Raw genomic sequence first — 22,239 nt, 5'->3', positions numbered from 1 at the left:
GAGAATCACTGAAAGCAGCATGGTTGGTAACTGCCCAAAAATGTAATCTAATGCTTATGTGGCTCCAGTGAAATGTGCAAATCTTTGTGTCTTTCCTGGTATACACTGAATTGGATCTGCAGTTTCCTGCTATATGGGAGGAGTTAACACTGAGGAATTTCCAGAAATGTTGAGAACTGCTGACTCATAGTACACAAGCAAGTTATCCAGCTGAGGTTAGTTTCAGGGAGGTTTTGGAGTTCTTGGCTGAAGCAACTGAAAAGTATTGCAGTAACATACAATTTTATTTTTAGCAAGGTGGGGGGAGGCTGTTTTGCTTAGCATAAAATGCTTGCTGACCGACATTTCACAGTTTGAGTTATTTCTTTATCTATTTTTAGTATTTGGAAAGCAAATTGTTTTTCTGACATTGCTGCCCTTTGCTGTCTGTCCCCTCCCCCCAAAAAACATTGTTAAGGCCTTGTAAAAGGCACTTCAGCTGTTAACAGTAGATCATAGTGGCTTTAAAGATGTAAATAAGAAGGTGATTTCCCAATTATGGTAAGTCAGAGTAAAGTCTATGGAATCAATGAACAAGTTACTAAAGTTAATTTCAATATGTGATTTAGTTTGATATCACCCATAGATCCAAAAAACTTGTTGGAATTGTATAGTCTACCAATATTTGATTCACGTTTTAGGAAGCTGTTTTGAACCTCATGGATCATATGTTGGATTTATGCAAAAATAAAAAAAGAGAATTTGTATTATGAATGGTAGTAGTCACTTTCACTTCAAAGGAAAAATTCCAAATGCACATAGATTCTAAAGCAGAAATATATGTTTTATCTAATGTTGACCAAATACTATAGAGGCAGTGGGGGTCTTCCTGTACTTTACCTCAGGAACTAGTTCTGTATCACACATGATAGCTTTTTAGAGCCAAATTAAACTTATTAGTTGATGTTTTTATCGGCTGCATCTTAAACAATAGTTTATAGTTTATTGTGAATGTGGAGATTACTTATACTTTATTCTTTTTCTAGTTTGTGTGTGAGCAACAAACAGTAATCCATGGCTTAATGTTGCATCCAAACCGAGAATCGTGTTGTGTGTTGCTCAGACAACCCACATTTGGGAAGAAGGAAAGTATATACATATCCATAGTAAATCATTGTGCGTGAACACAGCCAGTATTTGCCTAGTAGTACATGGATACGGGTGGCGCTGTGGGTTAAACCACAGAGCCTAGGACTTGCCAATCAGAAGGTCGGCGGTTCGAATCCCCGCGACGGGGTGAGCTCCCGTTGCTCGGTCCCTGCTCCTGCCAACCTAGCAGTTCAAAAGCACGTCAAAGTGCAAGTAGATAAATAGGTACCTCTCTAACGGGAAGGTAAATGGCGTTTCCTTGCGCTGCTCTGATTCGGCAGAAGTGGCTTAATCATGCTGGCCACATGACCCGGAAGCTGTACACCGGCTCCCTCGGTCAATAAAGCAAGATGAGCACCGCAACCCAAGAGTCGATCACGACTGGACCTAATGGTCAGGGGTCCCTTTAATTTTACATGGTCATCATGTATGTACATATATGAACATATGCTCCATCTAGGAGTTCCCAATTAATGTTTGTGTTGCATTGTGTGTTATGCATTGTTACTGAAGGGAGAGGGGAACGGTTAATCATTAATATTATCTACACATAGTAAATTCCAGCACTCTGCTAGGATGGCTACACAAGCTCAAACTCAAAAATTGCAGTTGCTTGCAAAAGTCTAAATCAGACAGGTCAGGAGGTCGTTTTCTGCCTAACCAGCTACTTGAAACTGCTGATGCTAGCTACAGGTCAGAAGGTCGCTTCCTGCCTAGCCAGAAAACTGCTGTTAACCGAGAAAACCACTAGCAAGATGTTTCCTATTTTACTTCTGCTTAGTAATGCAAGAATAAGAAGAGATACGAAGGGAATGCTTAGCTAGCAAAAGAAGACACGTGTACAAGGAGGTGGGAGGGAGTGCTTGGCTTAGCAGAAAGACAGGAATGTTTAGCAAGCAATAAAATGTATTAAGCAAGCAATATTTGCTAGCCGATTGGGGAAGTCTGGGGGTATAAGAAAGTCTGCTGAAGTGTCTTGCTTTACAGCCAGTATTTCTAGGAACTAACTAGCAGGCTGTCTCTGAGTACAGACCTTGACTCTGTGCTCAGATCTCAATAAACTCTTTTTCTCCAAAGAAGATTTTGCTTTCCTGGTACTTTTGTTCCCTCCGAGGTCCAGGGGATGGCGTGGCTAATGGATCCCTAGGTAAAAAAGGCTTCATTTCTTTGGGGGCTCGTGCCGGGATCAGCCCCCTCCCCAAATACGGACCGGAGGGCCAGGCTCAACCAAGGTGAACAGCTCCAATCGGCGTTCGCATTTCCGGTGCACACCCTGCCAGTTTGTAGGGGGAGATTGCCACACCGTCCTGGAGCGGAGACATCTAGTTGAGGGAGAACAAGAGGACAGAACGGCGCCGAGGGGACAGGTCCGCAGCGGAGAAAGGTAAGCCCGAAGGAAAGGGCTAGGGGCCCGAGGGAAAGGGCTAGGGGCCCGAGGGAAAGGGCCAGAGGCCTGATCAGCCTCACCTGGTAGTTGGCAGTAGAGTGCCCGGCAGTAAGAATGCCACCAGGAAAGGAATTGGTAAAGGTTTGGGAAAGGGAATGGGGCAGAGGGAATTGAGTGTTTTGTTGACATGTTGTGTGTCAGATACTCCAGTGGATGAATTGTTGAATGAGGGCCAAGGCTTAGTGTCCCCTTGGCCGAGCGATTGTAGGGTTGTGCATTTTCTGACAAACTGTAGCATGTGACATGTTGAAATTAAGTTATTTTGGTGTGTTTTGTGTATTGCATGCTGAAGTTATTTTGGTGTGTTTAGTGTGTTGAAATTATATTGGTGTGTTTTGTATGTTGTATGTTGCATGTCAAGATACTCCAGTGACTGAATTGTCAAGTGTGGGCCAGGGCTTAGTGTCCCCTTGGCCGAGCAATTGTAGGTCTGTTGTGTGTGAAGTGTGAGAGAATTTTTACTGTGAATAGTAGCGAAGGATCTGGAAGAAATGGGTTCTGGCCAAAGTAAAAGTACCCCTTTGAAATGCTTTTGGGGATTCAAGCTAATGAGAGGGGAGGACGAGGACATTGTGTAAATTAGATTGGCCCACCCCAAAATAACAAATTGGCCGTCCACTGGGACCCTTGATTTGCAACTCATTAATCCATTATATCAGAACATTTTGAATGTCCACCCTGATCAAATCCCCTACATTTCCACATGGAAGACCAATATGGAAAAGAACCCCCCCCTCCTGGCTGAAGTCATGCTGCCAAAAGGTCTCAGGCAGCAGTATCTGCTCAGTCAGGAAAACAGGAGGACAACCCCCCAGTCCTCCAGGATTCAGAGAAGGAAGAAGATAAAGTTTTAATGCCCCCACCGCCTTATGCCCCGGCAACAGCCCTGGCACCACCCCCGCCACAGGGAACAGATGGCCCAGCCCCAATCCCGTGGACAAAAGAGTGGGGAAAGCAGTGAAAAGAGTGACCCTCCATAGGGCACATAAAGCACAGGAGAAGGGCGCGGCCAGAGTGATGCCTCTCCATAGAGTGTATGACCCTCTGGCCCCCGCGGGACCTGATGGGGTGGTGCCCAATAGAACTCATACAGTTCAACATGTCCCTTCTCTAGTGCAGATGTTTGTAATTGGAGGAACCAAAAACCCTTCATTTGAGGAAAACCCTGCCAAAATCATTAAGCTGTTTGAGGGAATTTTTTTAAAACATACAACCCCACTTTTTATGATGTGTAATATTTGATGGATGCCCTGCTAACTACAGAAGAGGCTAGGCAAATTCATGCTGAAGTCCGAGCACACATGAGAGCGCAGGGGGCAGGAGATCAAGCTGTTGCAGCAGGATATCCTGAAAATACACTGAATTGGGATTATCAGATCACTGAAGGGCAAAATACTCTCACCATTTATTGCCAGAATGTCTTAAATGGCATGAGGAGGGCAGCCAGAAAACTCACCAACTTCGTGGAGGCCAGAGAAATAGTACAAGGAACAGAGGAGGCCCCTGGAGCCTACTTAAAGAGGCTGAAGGAAGCCTACCGCCAGTATACTCCTGTGGACCCAGATGAGGCTGCCAATGCCCCTATCATAAAAACTGCTTTTGTAGCCCAGGCAGCGCCCGATATTTGCCGAAAAATCCAGATGGGCCACACCCTGAAATGGATGTTAGAAAATAGCCCAAACCACTTATAATCAGAGAGGAAAAGAGACCCAGAAGAAAAAGAAGTACCAGGCAAAGAAGTTGATGGCCCTGAAGACGGGAGGTCCACCGTTAGAAGAAGAGGAGGGCGAGGCCGCTTAGGAAAGAATCAGCGTGCCATCTGCCGAAAGGCACCTATTTCCTCTCCCAGGCTAAAATGAGGAAATGTCAGATGCTACTACTACATCCGCGTTAAAAATTCCAAGTCACCAGAGCCCTGAGCCTGGCAAAGGGACAGAAGATAAACATTTATACAGATTCTAAGTATGCATTCCTGACTTTACATGCCCATGGAGCCTTATGGAAAGAAAGAGGTTTGCTTACCTCCAGAGGAAGCCAGGTGGCCCACCCACAAGCTTTATTGAACCTTCTGGATGCTGTATGGGAGCCCGATGCAGTGGCAGTTATCCATTGTTATGGACACAAGACTGGACCAGGAGAAGTGGCCAGAGGAAACCGATTGGCAGACAGAGTGGCCAAGGAAGCAGCCCAAGAACTGGCCCCCGCCTCGGTTATTGGAGCACTGGTCCCAGAAGAAATTTTAAGCACCACTGACATGCCAGCTTACACGAAGCAGGAAAGGGACACTGCAGATGCTCAGGAGCTGACATTGTCCAAAGAAGGATGGTACCTTACCCCTGATGACAGGATATGGATTCCAGAGTCCCTTTCTCGGCAGATTACTCAGAGATACCATGATTCAACCCACATAGGACCAGATGCTACAACCAAGCAGCTGGAGAAATGCTTCTATACAGCCCACCTCTACCAACTGGCAGCCCAGATCTCCAGGAAATGCCTGCTGTGTCAAAAGAATAATCCCAGAGCCGGACCACTGGCTCCCCCAGGGATTCAGCACAGTAGAACGGCACCTATGGAAGATCTTGTCGTGGACTTTACTGAATTACCCCGTTGTGGACTACACCGCTACCTGCTGGTGGCAGTGTGCACCTACACCGGAGGGCCGAAGCATGGCCAACAAAGACTGAAAAGGCATTTGAAGTAACCAGGTGCCTGCTTAGGGAAATCATCCCTCGCTATGGATTGCCAAGGTCCATAGGATCTGACAATGGACCAGCATTTGTTCATGCAGTCCTACAGGGACTGGCAAAAGCGCTCCAGATCAACTGGAAGCTGCATACTGCTTATAGACCCCAGAGTTCTGGAAAGGTAGAGAGAATGAACAGGACTTTAAAGAATCAGCTATCCAAGCTGACGCAAGAAACAGGGTCTAATTGGGTGTCCATGTTGCCCTTGCCTTTGCTTAGAGTCTGTAGCCTCCCATTGAAACGTATTCACTTGTCACCCTTTTGAAGTGATGTTTGGGAGACCGGTTCCTTATGTGTGCATGCTTTCACCTATCCCTGCTCAAGATGTGGAATTGAACAATTATGTACAGTCTCTCTCTCGAGATTTTCTCTCTCAACCCAGGCCCGAACTTCTTGCATGACCAGTTTGAGCCAGGTGACGTGGTGTGGATGAGACCGGTCCCAGGCACCACTGCCGCCGTGCTGGAAGGGCCCATCTGCTCTCCACACCCACAGCTGTGAAGGTCGCTGGCACCACCCCTTGGGTCCACCACATAAGAAAGCTGCTTCAGATTGGACTGTGTCTCAGCATCCTGAAGATCCCCTCCAGTGACGACCGCCTTGCTGATATCTCTATGCACGGTGAAGAATTGGATGGGAGGGGCGCCCGCAGGCAGCGCCCCCAACGTAGACATTTGTTCTCCAGCCAATTTAGAGGCACCACCAGGACTTTTGATATTGGTACCAGAACTCACTCCAGACGATGTGGAACCACGTTACACCCTTGATGAACAGCAGTGGACCAGCCAAGAAGGAGCAACGCTCCAGGAAGGACCGGACAGCCGTGTTTTTGTGCCCCAACATCCGGCCAGCACAATTGTAAAAAATTACCACGAGCCCACCCATTTGGGAGGCCCAGCTGCTAAGGCGCACCTTGGGAGAATATTCTATATCCCAAAATGTGCCCTGTGCGCCAACCAAGAGACTGAGAACTATCGCCCTTTGAACTTCTATATGGCAGGCCAACCCCTTTCGTCCGAGGCATCCCCGCCGGTTTGGGCAGATGGGAGATCACATCACCCAAGAACAAGTGCAATCCCTGTGTTTGTTGTGTGTGTTTGCTCTCTTTCCAGGTATTCCCTCAAGCGTACACCTGCAGTCCCGTGGCAGTCTCGCTGAGCCGGTTCACCAGTCCCTCTGAGTGACAGCGTCTGGCGACCCCCTCATCCCCAACTGCAGTGAAAGTAGTCGAGGTGATCCCCTGGGTACATCACACGCATCTGAAGAAGGGTGTCTGGACTTGCAAAAGAAATCCCGCTGACCCTCTGAAGTTGATCATCACCTTGTGTCTGACGCTACCAGGAAAAAGCGTTAGGCCACGGGCAACGAGATCCTGCGACTAATCATCACAAGGACAGTTACAAAGACTTTCTCTTTTCTCTCTTATTTTCTTTATTGACTTGCTCTATGTCTTATTGCCCTGACCCTACCGAACCATACCAACCCTATTGGCCTGCTGGCCTCTGCTACGACTGGTTCGTCTTGCCGGTGGTAAGAGATGGCGTGCTCCTTGGCTATTGGCAACTGGGGTTTGATGAGGTTACCATATTAAGACATCCCACTACCCCGTTGTGGCTCCTCTTCCACACCACTGTCCAGCACATGTGGATAGTGCTCATACGGGAAGTTGCAGAGACGTTCGAAATCTATCGAGTTCTGGACTGCTCTTGCTGCTGTGGGAGGGTAGTCAACTGTTATCCGGGGGGTAGAGCACTGTACCAACCTGATCTAGCGGACCAGGTTCTAATCTTAATGCAGGCGATTGATGAGACGGAACCTATCTTAATGCAAGTACCGCAGGGGTGGGAGCCTTAGCCAGGTGTGCATTGAAATTACTAAACAAGTGCCAGTAAGAATTGCCACCCCAGGATTTCAGCTTCCATATGCTCTGGTCACTAGGGAGGCAGCACGAGAGTTCAATCCACCCAACAGGGCTAATAGAAAAATTGACCCACATAGTGGGAGCATCAGCTCACCGGTGGGCTCTCATCCTTGAGGCTCAACAGGTAGTCGGGCACAAATATCAGTGGGCTCTTCAACAATGAGCACACCCCCTGAATATTGGTGGGAGGAACCATGGAGATATTGGGTTTGGTGGGTAGGAGTGATATGTACCGCCCTTGTCGTATGGATGCTCTCGTATTTCTGTTGGCATGAACGGTATCGTATTTGTGGGGAGAATAGGCCCAATAATGCTTCTATTGCTTTTCTGCTTCTGTATACCCTGCTTATTGCAATGCTTGCAGCAAATGATGCAAAGACTCCTGTCACGGAAGCTAGGACCCACAGTCATCGCTGTGATGAGGGAGTATAGGCCCATACCCCAGAACGAACCTAAGTATTAGGTTGTTCAGAAGAAGAGGAGGGAGTGAAGGGAGAGGGGAACGGTTAATCATTAATATTATCTACACATAGTAAATTCCAGCACTCTGCTAGGATGGCTACACAAGCTCAAACTCAAAAATTGCAGTTGCTTGCAAAAGTCTAAATCAGACAGGTCAGGAGGTCGTTTTCTGCCTAACCAGCTACTTGAAACTGCTGATGCTAGCTACAGGTCAGAAGGTCGCTTCCTGCCTAGCCAGAAAACTGCTGTTAACCGAGAAAACCACTAGCAAGATGTTTCCTATTTTACTTCTGCTTAGTAATGCAAGAATAAGAAGAGATACGAAGGGAATGCTTAGCTAGCAAAAGAAGACACGTGTACAAGGAGGTGGGAGGGAGTGCTTGGCTTAGCAGAAAGACAGGAATGTTTAGCAAGCAATAAAATGTATTAAGCAAGCAATATTTGCTAGCCGATTGGGGAAGTCTGGGGGTATAAGAAAGTCTGCTGAAGTGTCTTGCTTTACAGCCAGTATTTCTAGGAACTAACTAGCAGGCTGTCTCTGAGTACAGACCTTGACTCTGTGCTCAGATCTCAATAAACTCTTTTTCTCCAAAGAAGATTTTGCTTTCCTGGTACTTTTGTTCCCTCCGAGGTCCAGGGGATGGCGTGGCTAATGGATCCCTAGGTAAAAAAGGCTTCATTACAAACTCTGCTTCCACATGAACAGCAATTTGTAAATAAATATTAATACTAATCATTTCTAAGATTTTCTGCAATGTGTTAAAATGTGTCATTGAGTAGAATTGAATTTTAGCCTTCAGTCAAATTTCAGGTTATAGTTTATTTGTAGTGAAATGATTTGATCTCTGTTCTTAGGTAACAGAAAGAAATCATTATTGTCCACACAAAGTGAAGCTTTTCAAGCAGTGAGTAGTTTTTAGTGTAGGAAAGCCCTTGGTTCAAAGCGTTTTCTGTTAAGGCATTTAGCATTCTTTACAAGACTATGCAATGTTTTTAATATAGAAAGAACATGCTGTCTTGTCAGTGTCAGTGCGGTGTTTGGAATTTGTTCCACGGTTCATTGAGGAGGAGCGTAAGTCATAAGCCAAATGTCAGAAATGATATTTAGATGTTTCATCCTATGATGGGTACAGTCTGTATTCAAAGAACATCCCAGTTTGTATGTAAATAGAAGTCAAATAACTACTTTTTAATTAATGTAGTGAACAGCCACAATAAAGTCACTTTTATCTGAACTGTGCTTGCAGGCATAGTTTTGAAATGCATAACATTTTTGTTGAGTTTAGAAGTGAAAAGCCAAGATGAGCAGGAACATTCCAGTGTTAACAAATCTTTCATTTGGAAAGCTGTTGCTGCACGTGATTTGTTTTGCAGAAAGAGGTTCAAATTGTTATAGCAGGAACGGGAAATAATGTGTTGATGTGTGCTGGTAGTGGTATTCTTGTGGTTGTACTTGGAATACTTAATCTAAAATGTCTGTGACGAAAGTGTTTGTTCACTCTTAACATGCGTACATTGACAATATTGCAGATTTTCACATTCTGAAGCTGGATTGTACAAGCACAGCTTAAAATTGTGTCAAGGGGGAATACATTCCTTCCAAATGTGTTTATTTAGTTAGAATATTGGAATAGTTAATCAGCAAATCCCTCACCCCTAATCATACGTGTTATAGTCCTTGTGGGATATTTGAGAATGGAGAGTTTGAAATATAAATTGTTATCTATAGTTGAACTCCCTCACTGATAAACAAATGAAATAAATGCCCGTACACACACACACACACACACACACACACACACATATATATATATATATATATATATATATATATTTGCTTTCGTAGATTTTCACGGGTACAGGAATGCAGGTTTTGGTGTCCTCGGGTGTCTTCCCGTGTAAAAGTTGGGGTGTCTAGGCGACGTTTCGACGAGGTCTCACTCGTCATCTTCAGGCTGGTGCTTTCGGCTTCTTGTTACTGGAACAGAGCAGGATCTCAGTGTTTGAGTTCCTATAAATACTGTTGAGGGGGTGTGGTGTATAGCCTCCAATGTTCTGGGCAGAGAGGAAGTTCCCAGGCTAGTGTGCCTTTTCTTCTTTTGTTCCTTAATTACTTGAGGGATATCTTGAGTGATTTCTTGAGTGATATCCTGAGTACCACTTAGGTGGGTCATTAGGTGTGGATTAGTTGCTAAAGTCTTTGTGTCTTGACCTCTTGAACTTTGTGAAGAGTTTTTCTGAGAAGATGGCTGTACTGCACTTAGTTGTGCTCTGGCTTGGCTTCGTGTATAGGGGCGAGCTGTGGTTTTGTGGCCTGTGTCAGCCAGATCTGTGTAGGGATTGCAGGGGGGTGCAGCATCCGGAGGTGCCACCATGGTTTGGCTACTGGATGGTGTCTGTAATTTATCTGTGGAGAGGGTCTGGGTTTGGGTCTGGTGTGGTTGGTTGGTGATGGCGTTCTGTGTGCCTCTGGATCTGGTGTCAGTTTTTGTGGGGAGGGCTAATTTCCAGATGTCTGGCAAGCGGGATGTGTCGTCACGCTTGTTCATGTTGTGAGGGTGTTTCTCTATCTCGATGGCTTCCATGATTATTCTCTTGTGGTGATGTTCCATGTTAAAGAGCAATTTGGAATCTGCAAAATTAATTTCGTGTCCTGTTTCTTTCATGTGTTGGAAAAGAGAGGAAGTTTTTTCTTCTTTTTTGACGGCATTCTTGTGTTCTGCGATACGTGCATTTATTCGTCTGTTTGTTTGTCCAATGTACGTGGCTGGGCAGACTTTGCAGGGTATTTCATAGACCCCTTGGTTTTCCAACTGGATTTTATCCTTGGGGTTTCTGAGGATATTGGCTATTTTTTGGTTGGTGCAAAAGGCTGTTTTGATATTGTGTTTATGGAGGATTTTGCTAATTTTATCTGTAGTGCCCTTGATATAAGGAAGGAGGGCCATGCCATTGTTTTCTTCTGTGTCTTGGTTTTTGGGGGGTGTTTCTTTTTGGATTAGCTTCGTAACCCTGTTTTGCTGGTATCCATTGGCAATTAACACATTTGAGAGATTCTGTAACTCAGTTGTCAAGTGGTCTTTGTCAGCCAGGCGTTTGGTTCTGGAGATGAGAGTCTTGGCTACGGAGTTTATTTGTGCAGGGTGGTGGTGTGATTGTGCATGTAAGTAGCGGTTGGTGTGTGTTTTTTTCCGGTAGATAGTGTGTCCTAGGGAGCCATCAGGTTTTTTGTAGATTAGGACGTCAAGGAAGGGAAGTTGGTTGTTGGCTTCTATTTCCATAGTGAATTGTATTTTGGGGTGTAGGCTGTTGAGATGTGTGAGGAAGCTATCCAGTTTTTCCTTCCCGTGTGGCCAAATTACAAAGGTGTCGTCAACATATCTGAGCCAAAGTTGACGAGTGAGACCTCGTCGAAACGTCGCCTAGACACCCCAACTTTTACACGGGAAGACACCCGAGGACACCAAAACCTGCATATATATATATATATATATATATATTCTCTACCAGGAGCAGCAAGCCATGCTGAAAGGATTGGGAAGTCCCCTTCTCTGGGTCAACAGAAGGCAGAAAAAGGACACTAACTTCCTGGGTGAGGGTGGACTTTCTCATCTAACAAGTATGTTTCCTGCCTTGGAGCAGGCAGGTCTCAGTGAGACCTCTTCCAAAGCCATTTGTTAGCAACATTGTTATTTGAAAAGCAAACTAAAAACTTTAACATAGAGGAATGAGAAAGAAGACTGATGTTTTCTTCTTCTCCCCACCCCCATCACTGTTTTTAGTCTAATTAGGGAACCTAAACCAGCAAAGCATTCACCTAGGAATTTCCAGGAGGACTTCTATAATTCTTTATTCCTGAGCTGAGGGACAATGAATAGGGCCAGGAAGTGCTTGATCAACCCTCCCCCAGCCTACCTCTGATTTCTCCAGACTCTCTGAGCTCCCTAGCTCCCCTTTTTTCGCAGTGGGTCCCCTGAAGAGTGTCCTCCATTTAGGGGTGATATGCCCATCACTCACCCCCCTCACAGAGGTTTTATAATCCGTTCCTCAGGGTGGGATTGGAGTTGTGAGTGGAGGCTTTCACCAGATGCACCAAGAAATTGAAGTCAAGTCTCTGAAGTCTCAAAATGTGCATATTTTGTGTGTGTGTGCGCGCACACTTCAGAAGGGGAGAATATTTCAATTTAGCTCAAGATAGGCTTGGCGCCCCCCCCCACCCTATTTATTTAGTGCAAATAAAGTGTTGTTTATGTGCACTGCCATACTAAGTAGTGGTTTAACAAATCCCTACACCAAGGAGTTTACACGCAAAATAAAGACATGGGGGAGCAAAGAGTAAAGGAAGAGACGAATAGAGGCAATGGTAAATTGCTCTAGATCATCTCATCCACCTGTCTAGCCTGCTTGAATTCAGACTTCTATTTTGTCAGATGAGGGGGGTGGGAATCACAGGGTTGTCCTGCTGGTGGTGACTAGTGGACTTTAGAAGTACCGTATATTCTGCTATTGATAAGAAATCCCAGAACTTTGAGAATCCTGGGTATTGTCAGCAACTAATATTGCCGTGGGAGGCTTCTGCAGCTATAACTATTTTAAAAAACTTTTTTGGGGGGTGGGAGGACGCTCCCTGAGGACTCTTCCTCAGGACAACTGCTGTTATAAGTCGAAGCTTTTAGAATGTCCTGATCCTCTATGAGAAATTTTGTCTGTTTTTTGTAAATCTCCATTATAACGCTAACTTGTTTTATTATACTTTTCAGATGAATACCGTATTTTTCGCCCTATAGGACGCACTTTTCCCCCTCCAAAAATGAAGGGGAAATCTGGGTGCATCCTATGGGGTGAATACAGGCTTTCGCTGAAGCGTGGAGAGCGAGAGGGGTCGGTGCGCACCCCGCAGGGATGTCTAGGCTGCGGATAGCAGCCTGTTTCCCGGTGTGTCGGGCACCCTGAAAGCAGAGCGCCCGGCGCTTCAGGAACACATCCGTAGCCTAGGCAGCCCTGCGGGAGTTCCCTGCAGGGCTCTCCACACTGCGGATAGCAGCCTGCCGCCCGGCGGGCAGGGCGCCCTGAAGCAGAGCGCCCCGCGCACCAGACAGACATCCGCAGCGTGGGGAGCCCTGCAGGAGTTCCCCACAGTGCTCCCCATGCTGCGGATAGCAGCCTGCTGCCCGGCGCGCGGGGCACCCTGAAGCAGAGCACCCCTCACACCGGGCAGACCTCGGCCAGCCCCACAAGCTCGGGGGACAGCAGGGAGGCGCAGCGCCGCCATCCCGCTGTTCCTCGACCTGGTTTGGTTTCCCTGACCTGCTTTTGGGGGGGAAATAAAGGAATTCCCCCCCTTTATTTCCCCCCCAAAAAAACTAGGTGCGTCCTATGGGACGAAAAATACGGTACTTCTCCCATCAAAATAAAAACGAGGCTCAGACCCTTCCCTCAGGCTTACAAACTAAAAAAAAGCAACAAAACACACCAGAGTAGTAGGGTGGAGAATGAGAAGAATCCTGATCAGTTTTTTTCCTTATTTGTTAAGCGTAGAATCTGCTTTGGGTGTAGGGTGCTGTTGTTTTCAATATTAGGTGAGTTCTTATAGAGCCTCCCTAATGTAATTTTCTCCACTATTACCTTTGGCTCTGCCTCGGCCCATTCTTTGATGCTAGGCTGTTCGCAACCATTTAACAGATAAATTTGCTGGCTCCTACTCCACTTACTTACTGTGAGATAAATGTTTGTGGTTTTTAGAGGTCTCCTGCTTTGCTCTTTTGGGTTATCATTAGATGAAAGTTTGCTCCTAAAAAACAAAATATCTGTTTTAAGGGATGACCTACCCTTGCTTTAGACCAGGTTTCTTGTTACACTTATGATGAAAATTATTCCTCTTGTAAGAGATTGAATGCCATTCTTGTGTATTTGCTTAAGAACTCAATCCAGTCATTGTGTTTGCAGTTTGGCTGTCTGCCTTCTTCCAAGTACCGTAACTGACTAAAATGAGCAACTCCCTGGGAGAACAGAATCCTGGGGAAAAAGAGGGGGAAACCCACAGAGGTGAATGAGTTCATTTATGTTCTGTGCCAGAGGTCAACTCATAGTTCCATTGTATGATACTCTCATAAAATTTCAACTTTTCTTCATAAGCTCTGTTTGAGTAGCATGTCAAGATACATTAAAACAAATTTCAACATGGCTGCTTTTTAGTTTATCAGGTTAGCTTTTTAAAAGTGCTAGTATGAGTATCATGTTCATGTGTAAAGGCTTAGAGATAAAGGTTTTCAGCTTCTGAAATCTAAAAAATTATTATTTTTACTAATTTTATTTATTAGATTTATATACCACCCTTCATCAAAAGATCTCAGGGCGGTGCGCAAGTGCTATTTATTCGTGGTAGCTGACTCCTTTGAAATATTGTGTTTTACACATTTTTCAACTCAAAATATGAGCAAAGTAAGACTGCTGTTTCCCCATTTTTATATTCAGTTTTGTATATTAAAATATTCAAAAAAACGAAAGAATAATGAACAATTACAGCACACGTCCAAAAAAATGTGTGTTACTTTTAACCTTGTGCCTGCACTACTCTTCTGCTATTCTTCTAAAATGACCCTGGGAAAACACATGATTGTTAGGTAAAGCTCTTGGATAACAATTCATACAAGGTGTAAAGAACTTTTTTGTGTATCCTGTTCTCACAGAGGCCAGCCAGATATCTGTAGGACACTGGCATGTAGAACTTGAACTCAAGAGCATTGTCCATTTCTGTGGCTTCCATCAACTGGTATTTAGAAATATTATTGCTTGTGACTGTAGAGGCAGAACATAACCATCATGACTAGTAGCCATTGATAGCCTTATCCTCCATGAATTTATTCATCCAGTCCTCTTTTAAAGCCATCCAAGTTGGTGGCCATCACTTCTTCCTGTGGCAGCAAGTTCTATATTTAATTATGGACCGCGTGAAGCCCTGAAAACCTTAAAAAGGTGGCAGAGCATCTTTTAAACTGATTGCGGCAGGGAAGCCAAACAGAGCTTGAATAGTTTTCAGTTTGGAACAAATCATCCTCCAGGAACGAGGGTGAAAATGTTTATGATTCAGTTACAGATAGGTAGCTGTGTTGGTCTGCCATAGTCAAAACAAAAAAAATTCCTTCCAGTAGCACCTTAAAGACCAACTAAGTTAGTTCTTGGTATGAGCTTTCGTGTGCATGCACACTTCTTCAGATACCTGAAGAATACCAGGTACCAGGTATACCAGATACCAGATACCAGGTATCTGAAGAAGTGTGCATGCACACGAAAGCTCATACCAAGAACTAACTTAGTTGGTCTTTAAGGTGCTACTGGAAGGAATTTTTTTTGTTTTGACAATGTTTATGATTGTTCACATAGTGGAAGAACAGAAAATGCATTGAGAGTCCAGGGCACCTAATTGCAACTCAGAGAGGCCGTAAAGCATGGTTAAACAAATCAGTCTGTCCATGAGCTGCATGCAACTTGTGCTCTGCTACTTTGCTCCTCTCTTCCTCCAGTTGGAGAAACAAATAATGGAGCATCAAGCTTAGTGTTGCATCTGAACTAGCAAACAACCAACCAAGATTTGTTTTAAGCTTCCGGGTTTGTTCAGAAGAAACATACATGCACTGGTTAGTATGAAACAGCAAGGCAGCCACTCTGGTTAGATTGCAGCTTGTGTGCAGTTTAATTTGCCTAGTCGTGTTCAGTCCCTGGTGTTTCTGGGTAGGGCTGGGAAAAACCTTTTCGTGAAACTCTGGAGAACTGCTGCCTGTCTGTGTAGATAATGCTGAGCAAGATAAAACTGGCATTCTGTCCCCTCCCTCCAATTGCTATGACTGAGTGGCTAATCTTTTGCCCAAGGGCTCTAGAAGTGGATGTGTATCACATTGGCAACACTCAGGCATACACATGCAGAATAGGGGGTTATCATTTGTTCCCACTCATCAAATTATTGATGGTGGGGGCATGATTTGCATTCCCATCAGGGTTTAGACCTCTCCTTCCATACTGGTAGTGTGCTTACTTCAATTTTCTTTCTTTTTGCCACTGCTGCCAAAATGTGGGTTTTTTGGGGGGCTGGAAAAATTGTTTGGAGGTCTGGGTAAAACCCCTGAACTGCTAGCCACCTCTGGTTTACCACTTTAGAGTTGCGTCGAAGCATAGCTAATGAGAGAGAGAGAGAGAGAAATCTGGATATTTTGCCCACGTTGAGATTGAGTTAAGAATATAGGACGTGTATATAAGAATATAGGATGTGCAATATATTCAGAATTAAGTAACAGTTTTTAATCTAAAATGTGATTTTGAATATCACTGAAAACATTTTAACAATACTTTTTTTCATGTAATTGTAAAGTTAACCTTCATCTTGTTGTTATAGCACCAAATAATTATGCACAATTCCTTTGTAGTGGAATGTGTGATTGAAAGCATGCTGTTCCATTGCGTCATTTGTTTGAAATAATAATACGAGCTCTGGTGCTTGACTGATGGTTTAAGACACTATCTTTATGTAATATCCAAAGATCACAAATTGAACATATATAGACAATAGAAGAACAAATCTGTTCACATAGTATCACATGAAATCTGTTCCTAGTATCACATGAAAAGTTGTAAAGCCTGAGAAGGAGGCAAAATGGTTTCCATTCTTTTGGAACCACTTTTATCTGCTGTTCTAGAAACTGAAAGTTAAGCTACTAATTGCCATGGATTTGAATAATATTGTAGGGGTTATTTTGTTTTCAGTCAATATAAATACAGCAACAGAGTCATCTATGCTTGGGATAGGAAAGTGGTGATCCTCTAGAGCAGCAGTTCTCAACCTGTGGGTCCCCAAATGTTGTTGAACTACAACTCCCATCACCCCTAGCTAGCAAGGCCAGAGCTCAGGGATGATGGAAGTTGTAATCCAACAACATCTGGGGACCCACAGGTTGAGAACTGCTGCTTTAGATGTTGTTGTATTCCATCTCCCTTCATCCTTGGCCACTGATCCCTGATCCAAACCTTCCCAGAATTACTGGTTTAGTGCACTGCTCTGTGCTGTACTGCTGTATGTGTACATTTATGGTTGGGACATAAATGTTTTGGACATAAATGTTGATTGTGGATTATGAAAACATATATGATGTGAAGGAAAGCTTCCTCTTTAGATTTAAGACTTTATTCCTTAACTGAGTTTTGTTGTTGTTTAGTCGTGTCCGACTCTTCGTGACCCCATGGACCAGAGCACGCACAGGCACTCCTGTCTTCCACTGCCTCCCGCAGCTTCATCAAACTCATGTTCGGAGCTTCGAGAACACTGTCCAACCATCTCGTCCTCTGTCGTCCCCTTCTCCTCAATCTTTCCCAACATCAGGGTCTTTTCCAGAGTGTCTTCTTTTCTCATGAGGGGGCCAAAGTATTGGAGCCTCAGCTTCAGGATCTGTCCTTCAAGTGAGCACTCAGGGCTGATTTGCAATTTGGTCTCTGGTTCCTCTGCTCCTTTGAAATCTAGCTTGTACTATACAATGCAGTCGTAACCATGTCTACTCAGAATTAAGTCCTGCTTAGTTCAGGTGGCTTACAGGTAAATGGATGGTAGTTGCCTTCATATTAAATTACTTTTCAGCCCCTATAAGTAACTGGTCTGCTGCCAGGTAAACAGAAGCTGTAAGTTTTGTAAAGCCAAAACTGTCCCTGTAAAACTATCCTGTCTGATATATGGGCTGGAACATCCTTCCCCGTGATAGTGGAATCAAACAGCTTAGAAGATAAAGGATTATGAAGGTGTCTTTCTCTACTGGGTCAAGAGGTGTCACCAGGCCAGAGGGAGAGGAGGAAAAGAGAATTTGGTATGGCCTTCCGCCCCAAGAAAATGGGGATACAGAAGCAAATATCTGGCTTAGTTGCAGGATTAACATTAATTACTCTATTTGTAGGTTAACTAACGTGACTGTGGAATTGTTCTCTTAATTCTAGAACTTTGAGAGCAGTGAATTTATCTACATCAAAATGTCTCTTTCTCCTCCATATATGAATGCAAGTATCTTTGAAAATTCAATGCCTCTATTTGGTTTCTGGTTTTGTTCTCTCACGTCAGTAGACTCTTATCTCAATGTCTCTGAATCTTCATGGCCTGAGGAAGTTGACCTTCTCTCCAGTTGCATTTCATTGAAGCAGTGAATACGTTGTTGAGTGTACAGGCGAGGCTCATAGCCTGAGAGACAGAACTTACTAGTGTAGGAATTTACTCATGCAGAGAATAAAAATAATTGCAGAACTATATATTTATTTACTAAAAGCAAAGCTTGTTTTTCTACTTGATTTCTTTTCTATTTTTTCATCCATCATTTTTGTTATCCAACACAGGCACATAAAACTTTAAAGTGCAGAAGAGAACTCTTTTGCATTCTGGAAAGATTAAGATTTTAATTTTAATTTAATTTTAATATTTAGCTTCAAGGGTGACAATTCTGCATTGCAGAGCATGAAGCAAGTTGTAAATCTACACTTGTGAGTGGGAAAATGTTGTAGGCTGGTGTTGTTTTTAGTACTTCTCCCTTCCATAAAAACATTTGTTTTGAGGCTACCACTAGGTATTCTGTGGAAGAAAACTTGGGAAGCCTACATGACGCTAACACTCAAAATAGTTTATTTCTGCTCTCCTGTTGGTGTTCTGCAATTACTAGACTTCATTCCACATAAAATAATACTGGTAAGCTTATGAACCAGAAGCAGAGTTCCACTCACAGAATGGGTGTTGTTGTTTTTTGCCTTGAACTCCGAACTGCCAGCCTGTTGTACCATCCCCACCCCTTCACCATTCCTAAGGATTGAGGGATCTTCTGGAATGGCATGAGATGTAGTGAAGAGACTATAGTTCACCATAGCTGAATGGGGGAATAGGAAATTTGGGGCCAAATTGTGTGATTGGAAGTGTCTTTCCTTTCATGCTAGCCACTCTTGGATTGAAGCGTAGTAATAAAGTCATATTATTGACTTTATTCAATAAATTTACTCATACCCCGTCTCCTCCACCTGTGTGCTTTTCTCCGTAGCCAATTTAGCGGGACACATTGCACTGGCTGCCACTAGTGCCAACTAGTTGTATCTGGCCCTAGATTTTATGTTTACTTCTATTAATTGTAGTGGGTTTTAGAAGAGGGGTGGTACTTTTGTTGGGGGACATGTCATGCTCCTTCTAGGGAAGTTTGTCCACCTTTGGTCCCGTTGCACGTCAAGACCCCAAGGCTTCCCCCCGTGATGAATAAAGACACTAGGACACAGCGTATTAGGCTAATAGTTAATGGGCAAAATTTAGGCCACAACTTTATTGGTTACAGAATGTGAGTGGTATTGGCTTAGGCATTGGAATTGAACAGACTATATCTGACTCCTGCCCGCCTGCAGTAAGTCTCACAAGGGTTAACCACCAGTAGGGGAAACCTGTTGATGCACATCAACTGGAAGCTCCCCCTAGAGTCACTGGAAGGTGGTGCCATGGCCCTAGCCACCACCCAGGCTTCGGACAGGAACCATTACCACCAGATTCCTTTAACAGAATACCCTTTAGTATGGAGGGGCAGGTGATGGCCACACCTCCCCTCCCCCGAAAAAGGTTTTACCAATGCCTAAAGCCAAACCTTATGAAGTTCTGACAATTGCTACGAGGTAGGCAAAAACCAAATGGTCAGTGCCAATTTGCCAAGTGGAAAAATTCATACCAGGCCCCTCAATGGTGACCAACTGAGGTCCATAGCGAGGCCAATATCGAAAACCTGGAAAGAGGGCGGGAGGGCGGGAAATCCTCAAAGCTGGAACACAGAAGGACATTCCCCTGCCATGTGGCTGGTTAAATTGCCTAAGCCACGCCCCCAGCTGACCAGATTGGTCGGTCGGAGGCCGTGACATGGCAGGGGCTCTCCTGATGATGCGGGGGCAACATCCAGCCCCCTTTGTGAGCAAGAGACCGTGTGGCCTGTTTGCAGCACCAGCCCACCCGGAAGTGGACTGGCCTTGCGGAATATCTTCAGAAGAAGAAAATTCTAAGAAGTAAATCCTACATAAATCTGGAGTGGAGTCCCTAAGACGGGTGGATGGCGCCTTGTACGCCACCTTCTGGCAACTCCTGCAGCCATTTTGGTGCAAAATGTCTTGCTCTGCTTTCCTTTGGACTACATGAGCGAGGCTGAGAGGGGAATCTTGTCATCTGGGCAGCCCAGGGCCCTTATACATACACTGCCTGGGCTTGCATCACAGGGAGGTCACTGTTGCTAACTTCACCCCAGAGGTGCTCTCCACCGTCTCTTGAGACAGACAGATGCCAACAACAACAGTTAAATGTAGTTGTTGTTTTTAAATGAATTATAGGAGTCCATACTTCTGCTAAAAATACCTAGTCACTGGTTCAGTAATAGGCCAGATGTGTCAAAAACTGAGCTCAAATAAAGAGTTCTATGTGGGTTCAGTGTGACATAAATGAAACACTAAAATCAGTTCATGTTAAGAGTTTTTCTTTTATTCATCTTGTTTTCCTTTCAGTCCTAACATACCCCTTTCCTTTTCATCAGCATCTGTAGTATATTTCAAAATTAGCCCTAAGGCGAAGGGAGCCGACAGTCTCCACCAAGGCTGTAATATTGCTCTTCTGGCAAGCGTCCAGCAGGAATTGGATACTGATATGGTCTGCACAGGATCTCTCATCTTTGCCCAGAGCCTGTCATGGTCATCATGTTAGAACTGCTTTGAGCAGACAAACAGATAATGTTTTTAAGAAGTGTTGTATATAGTGATTAGGATGTTAATAATGCAAGAAAGGAGCAGTTGCTTACGTCCTAGAGGTTGGTACTGTAATGCTCAAACCAAGTCTAATCCTTTGACACTCTTTATTCTGCACCCTCTAACATTTCCTAGGAAGGCAAGAAATCTTCTCTTGATGAAATATGGTGCTAAGTACCCTTCACATTTTTTTCAGCTTCCTTCCTTACTTACTTACCACCCTCCTCCCTACGGTCCCAGGGCAGGTTACAACCTTAAAAACAATTTCAAACAACTTGCAATCATAGAATTAATGTGGATCCTTTTAAAAAAAAAAATTGCCCCTCAAGTGTCAGAAAACAGGGTAAAGAGGTGCATTCTCCGGAAGCCATATAATGAAGCTTCAAGTCTGCTCTTGTAAAGCTATTTCATGCAAATAGTTATGCCCATATGATTTTTTTTCTCTCGAAATGCAGCTGGATAGGAAGATTGCTTGTTGGAAAGATTTAAAAGAAGATTAGACAAATTCATGGAAAATTGAGGCAGCCAGTGACTATTAGTCCTACTGGTTATAATACCATCAGTATTGGAGGCAATATCCCTCTGAATACTACTTTCTTGGGAACGTGAGGAGAAGAGTGTTGTGCTGCTTGTGGACTTTCCATAGGCATGTGGTTGGCCACTGGGAACAAAATCCTGGAGTAGATGGGCCATTGGTCTGATTCAGCAGGACTTTTCTCATGTTCTTACCTCTGCTTGATTATTTAAGTACTCTTTTTCAAGGGAAGGTCAAATCAGGGGCCAGGGCCAATGGTGGATAGAGCCACCTCTTTTCTCTCTGCTCTTGCTTCACCCCAACAATATCTGAATAATTTTTTGTAACGTGTTAAAAGCTAATTTATGTAACTTTTTGATACTCTGGGAATATTCTCATGGAATATTTATAATGAACCTGTTCCTAATTGCTATATTTTGACTGTCTACATTTTATCCTCTAAAAAAATCAAAGTTCATTAATCAAAGGTCATTAATCAAAGTTCATTGTCACCATACTCAATCAGGAACTTGGCTCTGAGCTGGATGTGGATCACAGGTTCCCAGCCTCTGATTAAGCATGTAAAACACGTAGATAATATTCTTTACTTACAAGAGTATAACTTATTACATGAAAATGAGAGATTTTTTTTGTTTTTAGTTCTCCTACAACTAGACTTGAGCTTGGTTTCCAATTGTTAAATATGCTTGAATTAATGGTTGACCTGATCACAGCCTTTGCCTTCTTCTCTGTTTCCTGTGTGTAATAAAAAACCCAAGTCTCGGGGCATTCTGAAGTGGTAGTCCATTTCTGTTTTGGAGTTAAACAGTAATATAAGTATATGAACAATGAAGCTTCTGGGAATTTGAAATAACTGCAGTACTGAAGGACTGGTTAAACCTGCCAATATTTTCATTATGAGCTCCTAATAATTCTCAAGTGATTAAAGTTGGCAATAAAGTTTTCTTTGTGCAGGAACCTGGCAAAGAGTTCTACAGCTTGGCAGTAAGATTTAAAATAAAAATTCAAAAAATAATGCACACTGAAATGTATTTGAGATATATCTTGAACTCCACAGAACTGGGAGAAAAGTAAACATGGCAAATTAGTCTTTACTTTGTAGTGTGCAATGGCTGTTCTTGCTCTTAGCAAAGAAAAAAAGGAGGGGGGCTTGCTAAACTCAGTGGGGTTATATGAGGACAGAATTTCAGTCTTAGTTTTGCCTTTACTTTGTGTTGTGGAATTTGCC

General features: G+C 43.9%; 1 protein-coding gene and 2 long non-coding RNA genes across 8 annotated transcripts in view; all 3 read left to right on the top strand.

Moving 5' to 3' along the window:
* SPIDR (scaffold protein involved in DNA repair) overlaps positions 1-22,239 on the top strand; it is a 171,831-nt gene that overhangs the window by 82,172 nt on the left and 67,420 nt on the right. The window lies entirely within an intron of this gene.
* Positions 1,669-8,301, top strand: LOC309373950. The gene is made up of 2 exons (XR_014170300.1): positions 1,669-2,512; positions 6,435-8,301. It is a non-coding gene; the product is annotated as an uncharacterized lncRNA (long non-coding RNA).
* On the top strand, positions 2,889-4,818 carry LOC309373957. The gene is made up of 2 exons (XR_014170307.1): positions 2,889-3,012; positions 3,047-4,818. It is a non-coding gene; the product is annotated as an uncharacterized lncRNA (long non-coding RNA).

This window comes from Podarcis melisellensis, assembly GCF_964234715.1.
Source record: "Podarcis melisellensis genome assembly, chromosome: 7".
Classification (NCBI taxonomy): Eukaryota; Metazoa; Chordata; class Lepidosauria; order Squamata; family Lacertidae; genus Podarcis; species Podarcis melisellensis.
Note: the sequence above shows the minus strand (reverse complement) of the source record. Positions and strands in the feature narration are given on the sequence as shown.